Source organism: Apodemus sylvaticus, chromosome 12 (genome assembly GCF_947179515.1).
Source record: "Apodemus sylvaticus chromosome 12, mApoSyl1.1, whole genome shotgun sequence".
NCBI lineage: Eukaryota > Metazoa > Chordata > Mammalia > Rodentia > Muridae > Apodemus > Apodemus sylvaticus.
Window position 1 is genome coordinate 66327221 of NC_067483.1, and position 11176 is coordinate 66338396.

The window sequence follows — 11176 nt, forward strand, 5'->3', positions numbered from 1 at the left end:
GAGGAGGCCAATCCTTATGTGGACCATGCTAGGCTTCTGGGTCCTAGGTTGTAGTTGTCTGTGCTTTGAAAAGGGGGAATTAATAAATAAATAGATAGTATGTTTATTAAATAAGCATGCCATAACACCTGAAATTGTATCATTAGATATATATTTATTCAAGTTAAGTATTATATTTCTAGATATAAAATGTAAAACTGTCAATTAACCATAACATAAATAGCAGAGGTCATCATTTATGGCATGCAGAGAAACTAGATTCAGAAGGAAGTTGCCTGAGGTCCCAAATCCGATGATTGGTGAAATACTAGGGAAAACGATATCCTTAAAGAATAAGATATATGTCTTGACCTTATGACAGGCTAGCATGTGATCTTGAACAAATTACCTTGTACAACAGCTTTTTCATCTGTACAGGAGTATCCAAGTGATATAAATGGTTGAAGCTATAAAGCTGTTGTGCCCTGGAAACTATGAAAATGTTAAACTGTTAAGGCTTTTTTATATTTCTATATTCCAAGCAGGAGATTCTGAAAAAGTTGAGAGTGTTGAAGAAAGAAAAGAGAGAACAGGAGAAAAAAATCAATGAAATAAAGCCTGTTTCCTACTGAGGTGCTTTGAGTGAGAATGACTCCCCAAAGGTTCATATATTTGAATGGTTGGTTCAGCTGATAGCAGTGATAGGAGTATTTGGAAAATATTAGGAGCTGGGATTTTGTTGAAGGAGTCCTGTCACTGGGACCTGACTTCTTCATTCCAGTGTACTCTCTGCTTTCTGCTGAAGAAGTGAGATGTGAGCTCTCAGCTTCTACCTGTCTGTTGCCATGCTCAGGGCCATCGTGGTCATGGACTCACGCTCTGAAAGAGTATTCCCTCAATAAGGTTCCTTCCATAAACCACATTGGCCATAGAGTCTTATCACAGCAACAGAGAAGTGGCCTAGACATTCACCAACACAAAATAAATTTTTTCAAAGACACAAAATTCATGAGTAAATTTGGGAAGCCAAAGGAATGTTTGGTCAGTTGTTGGGTGAAAGCTGGGTCAGGATCCAAACGCTTTTGTGCATATTCACAGCCAATCCCCCTGCCTATCCTCTTGGATGTTCCATACTGTCAAATCAGTCCAGATTCTTTTATTCAGGCTTTCTTTGCAGAGCTGAATGAGAAAACAGAAACCAAAAGAGAAGTAGGATCCTACTTCACTTCATTGTCACCTAAATGAGTCCTGTTTCTAGCTTCTTCCTAAAATTCTGCCAAAAGCAAGCAAACAAACAAACAACAGACATTGTGTGTTTATAAGTAAAATGAACTATGAAGAAACGAGAAGTGGGAGTTGGATAATTCAGGTCATGGAGACAATAAGTTCTTTCAAGAAAGAAATTCTTTTTTTAAAAAAGCCATATTTAAGAGTCTGTACAATGACATAAAACTAGAGTCCCTTTCTTTAAACATAAACAGATGTATAATGTCCACCAGCCCACCAATGCAATAATAAAGCTCAAGTACCTAAAGGCAGAATGTGGCTGGATGTTCTTGAGAAATTATTATTTTAAAAAACCCTATTGTTCAAAGAGCTATAGTAAAGATAATCAAATTCATTTTTTCAATTAACAAACATGTACTTAATGTGTCCTCAGAGCCCAGAAACTACAGGGAGTGTTCACTGCCAGGGAATTCACTGAAGTAGAGCCAATGAGATCGACTGGGCACTGGGCGGTCTCATTGGCTAGTAGAACAAGACAAGGTAACAAAAATGTAATAGTATTGTGATGAAGGGGAAGAGGAAGGAAGAAACTAAGGAAAGAAAATTATAAGGGGAAAATAGGTAATAAAAATATATCTTTAGCACTTGCTTCGGCAGCACATATACTAAAATTGAACTGATACAGAGAAGATTAGCATGGCCCCTGCAAAAGGATGACACAAAAATTCATGAAGCATTCCATATTATATATATAAAACAATGCCTAAATTTACCTGAGGAATTCTAGACTGATTTTAGTGTATGATAGAAGATGACATCACTAACAGTGACATTAGTGATGGTCACTATAATTATTCATGAGTCTAAGACGCTGTATGGATATGAACAACCTAGACTCAGTACATCAAAATAATCTCTTCTGAAGTCACATGCTTCTCCCAAGGTAGGAGGGACCAGAAACAGTCCAAGAAAACTTTGGGAAGTGATTTTTCAGTCACAGTAAGATCAACGTAAAAAAGGACCTCCAACAAACTGCAAGAGAGTCAAACTATACCCTGCTAATAATTTAACCTCCTTGGGATTATTATGTTTTTAGAGAGACATTTAAAATGCGAGACTATTAGAACTAGAGGATACAAGGGCAGACCTGTAGCTAATGACCCCAATCCTTTCTAACACCTTCTCCTATGCACCCCTGTGTGCTCTATTGTTTAGCAACATAAAGGTCAGAGCTATGCTTCCCTAGCATATACCACTAGAGCTTAGGGCAGCAGTTTTCAACCTGTGGGTCACGACCACTTTGGAGAATACATATCACATATCCTACATATGCAATATTTATATTATAATCATAACAGTAGCAAAATTACAGTTATGAAGTAACAACAATGAAATAATTTTATGGTTAGGGTCACCACAACATGAGGAACTATATTAAAGTGTCACCGCATTAGGAAGGTTGAGAACCACTGCCTTGGAGTATGCCAAACAAGAGTCATGAGCTTAATAATATTTGCTAGGAGAAGAAACTAAGCGGCTAGCAATCCATTTTATTTATTGTAAAGATAGAAATTGAGTCCATGGGTTTTGAAGCAGGTCTTTGACCCTCAGTCCATTCTGTTCACCATCTATGCTAGTGCATACCAGCAATCAGTCCTCGACCAACAGTGAGGGCAGAGAATGTTTTGAATACACATTGCTTTCTCACAGCTTCCCTTGGGTACAGCAACTTCATATGCATGCCAAAAAATCAGAACTCAGAAAGTTGAGACATCAGTTTTAGACAACTTTAGATGTTGATCATTGAAATCCTTAATATTACCTTTGACACTGTCCCAAGATTCTTTTTTTAAGTTCTCCTCCCTTTCCCTCTCCCTCTCCCTGTCCCTGTCCCTCTCCTTCTCCCTCTCTCTCTTCCGCCCCCACCCTCCTTCTCTCTGCATGTGTTTTCTCCTATGTACATGTGCAAGTTCACACGTATACATTTAGAGATCAGAGGCCAACCTTAGATATCATTTCTCATGAACCATCTACCTGTTTCATTTTTGTGGATTTTATTTTGTTGGCGATGGTAGTGGGTTTTTTTCTTGTTATTTTGTTTTGGTTGTTTGGTTGGTTGTTTGGTTGTTTGTTTGTTTGGTTGGTTCCTTAGTAGTTTTGCTTTGTTTTTTTTTGTTTGTTTGTTTGTTTTTTGTGGTTTGGTTTTTGAGACAAGGTCTCTCACTGGCCTGAACCTTGTTGATTCTGTTAAGTAGTAGGCCACTGAGGCCCAGCTATCTGCCTGTCATGGTTCCCTCTCCACTGCTGGTATTACAAATATTCTCACCAGGAAATTTTAAAGACAGAAAATGAGCCCAGGTTTTTTTATGCAGATTATGGTGATCAAACTCAGGTCACAAGCATTTACTGACTGAGCCATCTCTCTAGTCCCATTATCCCAAGATTCTATAAACGTTCAAAGCAACTGAATATCTTTTAGACAAGATGAAGGCAGATCATTGGCCCATGTTCTTACCAACTTTCCACTGTAAATCATTAACATAATTGTATTTTAGTTCAAATATATATATAGTCCTTCAAATCATACTTAAGTAGCACTTCTCCACTGAATAAGCGAGCAACCCTGCCCACACATAGCAATCTATCCCACTGATTCATTTGTCCCTTCAAGCAGTAGAACATCTTACTCTTGTTCTAGTAAATGTTTTTAAGATTTATTTATTTATTTTATGTATATGAGTACACTGTAACTGTCTTAAGACACACCAGAAGAGGGCATCAGATCCCAGTACAGATGGTTGTGAGCCACAATGTGGTTCCTGGGAATTGAACTCAGGACCTATAAAAAAGCAGCCAGTGCTCTTAACCATGGAGCCATCTCTCCAGTCCATAGTTTAGTAATTTTTATTAATGTATATCTTTTATTAAAGTTATTATTTTTATTATTACTATTATTAGTGTATACTTGTGTGTGTGTGTGTGTGTGTGTGTGTGTGTGTGTGTGTATGAGATATGTAGCAGGTATATGCATATGCCATGGCATTCGTAGATCAGGAAAACTTTTGTGGAATCAGTTTACTCTTTCCACCTTTACATGGGTTCTAAGGATCAAATCAGGTCACCAGGCTCTTGCAGCAAGTGTTTTTACCCACCAAGCCATCTCACTGGCACTTTTGCTACATATCTTGTACTGTGGTATTGACAATGCTGGTGGTAATTTTTATTTTCTGATTGGTTTTCAGTATAATTGATTGTATAGAAAGGTAAGGTGGTATGGTACACCAAGCTTCAAAGAACTTTCTAAGGAAGCAAAGTCAGATAGGGATAAGTGTACTCTCCATAGTCTTTCTTCTAATGTACAGGGTGTAGGTGTATTATTCTGATTTTGCCAATAGGAAAACCAAGCCTTTTGATTACCCACATTCATCTAGTTAATGAACGATGCAGCTGAGACTCCAGTCAATGATTTCAGACTCCATGTTGACTTGAAATGTTGCCTGACAAGAGGAAGGACAAAAGTTAACCAGCAAAATCCAGCACAGACTAACTGAATTCTCCTGGTGAGTAAACAGAAACACGAGGCTCAAGAAAATTGCATTGAACTATTTTTGAGAGTAGAATTCCTTGCTTGAAAATCACTCTTCATTTGGGGATAGCATTTCAAACCTAGAAAAGTGTAGATTTCAATCACTTATACATGCTTATCAAGGAGAGAAAACAACTAAAAGTAATTGAGGAGCAAGCAAGTAAAGCAAAAATTTAACTTCAGTTTATGTGTGAATAGATTTATAAAAATAAAACAAGTCATACCCCTTAGAAGATTCTAGAATTCATTTATCAGGATTTTTCTAACAATAAACTATAAGTACATGTTACTGAAAACTCAATGCTTCCAATCACAGTTATACCTTTTAGAGTACACAACCAGCTACAGAGGTGCAAGGTAGGCTGACCTGAGGGGCTGAGCTTCAGAAATGTTCACAACTTGGTTCTTTAGTTTTGATGGGTGAATTTGTATTTAAATCTTAAAGTTACCCACTGCAGTCATTGGATGACTCATTTGTAAGCATACAATCTGATATTGCTTTTCACCCAATAAGCAGACACTCTGCAAGAACATGGCCGAGCAAAATTAATTTTTTGCTTTGATTCATCAGAGATGCCAAGACATCTCCTCAAATAATGTCATCTATTCTAGGATTATTCAAACTTCAAGTATTCAGTTGTTCAGAAAACAATCAGCAACTGGCATTAAAAAAAAAAAAGAAGTCTACATATGACTTAAGTGCACATTTTAGAATCAAGCAAATAAGCCTGGCGGTGGTGGCACACGCCTGTAATCCCAGCACTCTGGGAGGCAGAGGAAGGCGGATTTCTGAGTTCAAGGCTAGCCTGGTCTACAGAGTGAGTTCCAGGACAGCCAGGGCTATACAAAGAAACCCTGTCTCGAAAAAGCCAAATCCTAAAACAAAACAAAAAAAACAAAAAAAAAAACCAAATAAGCAAATATACTCTCCCAATTATATCTAGAGAGTATTAATAATAAAATCTCATTGTTTTAAGTCAATGTATTGTTTTGTGACTGAGTTATCAGGTATATATAGATAAATATGTAATATTCAAGTGAAGCAGAAAATTTTAAGATACAAACCATGGCTATTCCTGTGACAGAATACATTATTTAATAAAAGACATTAGGTAGCATTGGAAGAAATTATAAAGCAAGTGAAAATATCCTGAGAAATGTCACAGCTTTCCTATTAGCTAGAATCAGACTCCCTCCAACCAAGTGAAAATTGCCACTCTTATGTCTAGACTGAATTAGTGGTGACATTAATATCTGCTTGCTTGGAAAACATCAAAAAATCTGAGAGGTCAGACTCTACTTAAAAATATCAAGGTTCTTGGGGCTGGAGAGATGGCTCAGCCGTTAGAGGAGCACTTGTTGCTCTTACAGGATACAAATTCAGTTGCCAGTTGGTAACTTAAAACCATCTATAAATATGATGCCCTCTTCTGATCTTCATTGTCACCTGGCACATGCCCATACACACTTGCACGCGTGCATGCACACACACACACACACAAACATGTACACACATGCACACAAACAAACACACAAATAGTTATACAAATAAAATATAATATATAAATCTTTGTAAAAAAATATATTGAGATCTGCTACCTTACCCTGCTTTGGAGAGCTTCATCTGCCTGGTTTCCCCTAGCTACTTATTTTAGTTTCATTTGTGTGAGACAATATTCCGATGAAAAGTGGTGTATGGGAGAAATGGTTTGTTTTAGCCCAAATTCCAGGTTCTAGTCCATCATGGTAAGGAACTTCCATAGTAACTCACTGTGCTGGGTAGTTTTATGTCAACCTGACACAAACTAAAGTCTTCCAAGAGGAGGTAACCTTGAGAAAATTGCCTCCATACGATGAAGCTGTGAGGAAAACTATAGAAAAATTTCCTATTAGTGATTAATGGGTGAGAGCCCAGCCCACTATGGGTGGTGCCATCCCTGGGCTGGTGGTCCTGGGTTCTACTAGCAAGTAGGCTGAGTAAGGCAGAATTCAGCTCCCCTCCATGACCTCCACTTCAGCCCCTGCCTCCAGGTTCCTGCCCTATTTGAGTTCCTGTCTTGATAGTCTTTAATGATGAACCGTGATGTGAAAGTATAAGCCAAATAAATACTTTCCTGCTCAACTTGCTTTGGTCATGATGTTTCATCACAGCAATAGTAAGTCTAACTAAGACAGTCATTTGCACAGTCGAAAACAGAGAGAGAATAAATGCATGTACACATAGTACTCAGCATATTTTTAGTTGCATACCCTTTGGGATTCCTGCCTAGAGAGCAGTGTCTCTCACAGTAGGCTGACTTAAGCAAGCTGCCTCTTCCAACAATAGTTAAAGTATGATGTCTTTCACAGACATTCCCATAGTCCAGCCTACTCCAGACAACCTGAAATAAAGAGTCTTTTTAAAAATGATTCTAGGGAGCTAGAGAGATGGCTCAGGGGTCAAGAACACCAACTGTTCTTCTGAAGGTCCTGAGTTCAAATCCCAGCAACCACATGGTGGTTCACAATCATCCATAACAATATCTGACACCCTCTTTTGGAGTGTGTGAAGATAGCTATAGTATACTTACATATAATAAATAAATAGATCTTTAAACATGATTCTAGTTGTCAACTTGATCAGAACTAACCACCACACTATTATACTTCTCTCTCTCTTCTCTTCTTCTCTCTTCTCACATTCCCCTTCTATTTCTGTCAAGCTTTTAGGCTCTCAGTTGTGTCTTTCTCTAATGTATAATATCTGACTTCTCTAAATTTCTTTCCCTTAACTGTATGTATCCCACTGCCTTATCATGACTTATGGTGGTGCTATCCACAGCACTAATAGACCTTCTGAATCCAGCATCTGCTTTGACATTCCCTAGTTCTGAGATCTAGTCATTCTTGGAATTAGCCCTACCTCAAGTCTTCTTAAACCCATAGTTAATTCCTGACGGATGGAAACAAGTAATTGCAATAGAAATAAGTTTAGGATTCGAAGAGAACTCTCATGAATAATAAACTTGATCCAATTGCTTAAACAGAGATAGCAGAACTAAATTATAACTCTGTCAGTAAAATATTTGAGTTATAAGAACATCTTGGATGGAGGAGCATCTGCACTGAACCATGAGAAGGATCAAAATTACCAAATATAACACCCAGATAATAAAACTGTGTACTGTTACATAAAAGCAGCTGTTTTCTTAGATTCTTGTCTTTCATGGTCCAATATAGCATAAAGTCAAACACCTATCTGTTAAGATAAATTTAGAGTCATGACTAGCTAAATTCTGTATTCATTAAAAAATTCATTTGATTTTCCTTGTTAGGGATGCTCAGGCCTCGTGTAACCAACTCACACTTGTTCATCATGTTCTCTGAAGAACTGTTGAGTGATAGAGCTATAAAACTAAAATGGAGATCTCTGCCCCCAGGAAGCTTCCTTGCAGGTGACTACAGACAAGAAAAGGTGACTTCAATGCACAATGCTGTTCAAGGTTGCACTAGAGGCGAGCTTGGGATTCTGTGGGAAACTGCAGAACTAAAAAAAGTACCTGGAGATCTGGATAAGTGGGCATGCAGAGGTGGCCAGGAAGAAGACATATATATAAAGGTATGGAGTTACCCAAAGAGAGGCAGAAGAGGCTACCAATGAGTGAACTGCAAAGGTATTTATCTGTTCCTATGCAAAGTTTAGGCAGGACAGTGAGGTAGCTTGTGAGACACTCAAGTAGATTGAGCAGCAATGTTATGATTTGCATTTAGGAAAACATCACTTGGGCAGCCATGATCACAGTGGGTTAAGAGAGCAAACAAAGCAACAGAAAAGCTATACCTATGCATAGAACAGAAACAAGGTGGGTCATAGCCTCTGATTCCGCTCTGGGTAATGTCACAACTGCCTCTCAACTACATGTGAGTGCGAGGAATACAGGTTATAACATGCATGATATGAGTTTTCATTTCTCAAATTCCCTTTAACATGTTGAACATGTTCCGTTGTGCCTCATGACCACAGAATTACTTTGGTCATGTGCTTTTTAAAAATCTAGAAGTATCAGGTATTGTTTGAGGTCCCATTTTTCCACTGACACCATTAAGCTAAAGCTTATTGAATGGGCATACAACTACAGTGATGAAGATTAGAAATAATGAGGATCTAAAGTGTAGGCACTAAACCAAGGCAGACAAAGTGTGCAAAGGGAACAGAATGAAGTGGTGTTTGGAGAAAGAAAAAAGAAAAACTAATTGAAGCCATAAAGAGTGGAGGCCAGAAATGGCTGGCTTTACTGTACTCATCTGCCTAAGATCACATCTGAATAGAGACCATAGCAGCAACTTTCTAATTGGTCAATTATTATAAGCAAGATGAAATGCTTCCTCCAGAAGATTATAGATGGGTAATGCTGATCATCTTCCATCTGAAATAGTCTAATTGATACTCATTTACCTGTTTAAAGAAGTGGGGAGAACACAGCACCACACAATTGTTGCCAGCCTTTTTTTTCTTTGACTTTCTATTCTGTTTTAAAGTACTCACAACATGCCCTGATGACATGTTGATCCTATAAAGCCAGTTTATGAGTACAGACACCACCAAGTTCCTAGTGAGTTGCATGTATATGAAATCTACTCATTGTTATGTTTGCATTTTGATGCATGGTGAATTAAGAAATTTAGTATCAAGGCAGTAACTCTATTAAATAGTATTACAGGCCAACTAAATTCTCCCATTTTTATCTGGGGACAAGGTGTAACTTATAATTGCTGTTAAGACTATTTGGGGGGGGGGCATCCCGGATAGGATTCTTGTGAAGCATTTTGATTAATCCAAGGGAGACTATGATGGAAAATTCTGTATTGGGCTTCAGAGGTCACACAAAGAAATGCATATGTCTCAACCTTGGAAAAGTATCATCTACATTCCAGCAGTAAACTGTTTTGGAAATGTCATCCCTCCAAGGAGTTCATGCCAAACCCAATTAAAGTCATGGTAATAAAGGGTGTAGAAAGACAACGCAAATAGCAAAAAAGAACCATGAAGTGTTAGAACTAATCTAGTCTAACTCCCTTGTTCACAGTGGAGGAAATTGAGGTCCACGAGCTAAAGCTACAGTTTTTTTTTCAGCATTAACAGCACTGTCTCCAGATCTCCTGGCTGCAGGTTCATCCACCTCCCCATTACACATTGTCTCGTCACAGAGCTGCAAAGTTGTATGCAGCAATGTTTCTTGGCTGAGATTCAGATATGTTTCCATGTGGAATTAGGCGCCCTCCAGTCCTGAGGTCATCTGTGTGCACCATGCTATTAAGGGTAACTGCAGTGGAATGTTTGTAGACACTTAGATAAGAATCTAGCTGCATCCCCTTAGTGGTATGGGGCTGAGGACCCCCAGGGAAAGGACTTGAACTGCATCCATAATTGAAGTCTAGACAAATACAGACATTTCTGATAGATTGGGAAGGTCTCAAGGGAAGCCATGCTTTAAAAAGCTACAACCAAGTCACCAAAGGAAAAGTTGCTCTAAGTGGGATAGAGTCATAAGGGACAGAATTAGAACTGAGGACTGATTGTCGGAAAGGGAGCTGTTATTCTGGGTATAATATGAGGCTATCTTTGAAACACTCTCTTATACCTCAACAAACCTCCAGGGATGTCTGTATAATCAAGGCAAAGAAAAGTTGCTTGAAAATAAACACATTAAAGAAATGAATCTCTCAAATACACCTATATCCTGAGGAGAAAGTGACCTCTAACAAGAACAAGGTGGTAATCGTCGAGGAAAACTTTCCTACCAGAGAGTGGTTAAGAGATCCTCTAGAGGTATAAGACATAAGAAGAGAAGCATGATGGCCCATCAGCAAAACTCTCAGAGAGCAGCTAGGCAGAGATAGAGAATGTCTCTGAAGAGTAGGAAAAAGATTCAGTGAAGCAGTATTTGGCAAAACCAGAACGGGGAAGTGGGAAGGGGTGGGTGGGAGGACAGGGGAAGAGAAGGGGGCTTACGGGACTTTCGGGGAGTGGGGGGCTAGAAAAGGGGAAATCATTTGAAATGTAAATAAATTATATCGAATAAAAAAAAATTAAAAAAAAGAGTAGGAAAAAGAATTCCCTATCAAATTAAGTGAAGGAGGGAAACAGATCTGTTACTCTGCCAAGGCCTTTGTGACCAAGTGACTCGTGTTCCAGCCATCTGCAGTGAGAAGATGCATCCACAATAGAGTGCAGCAGTTCCTAGATATGAACAGTAAAGCAAAGCTGGGAATTTATAGTGTGCTTCAACATACATATAACACAACAGGGCCTAAGGGCGGTAGCTGGTATAGGTTTGGTACCCCTATGTCAACCATGTTGACTCTTTCCAAGAAGAAACATGTTTGGTTAGGGTGATATTAAAG

General features: G+C 38.5%; 1 non-coding gene across 1 annotated transcript; it reads left to right on the forward strand.

Moving 5' to 3' along the window:
* The first annotated feature begins 1851 nt into the window (after positions 1-1851).
* Positions 1852-1954, forward strand: LOC127698016 (U6 spliceosomal RNA). The gene has a single exon (XR_007980659.1). It is a non-coding gene; the product is annotated as a U6 spliceosomal RNA (small nuclear RNA).
* Positions 1955-11176: the final 9222 nt, after the last annotated feature.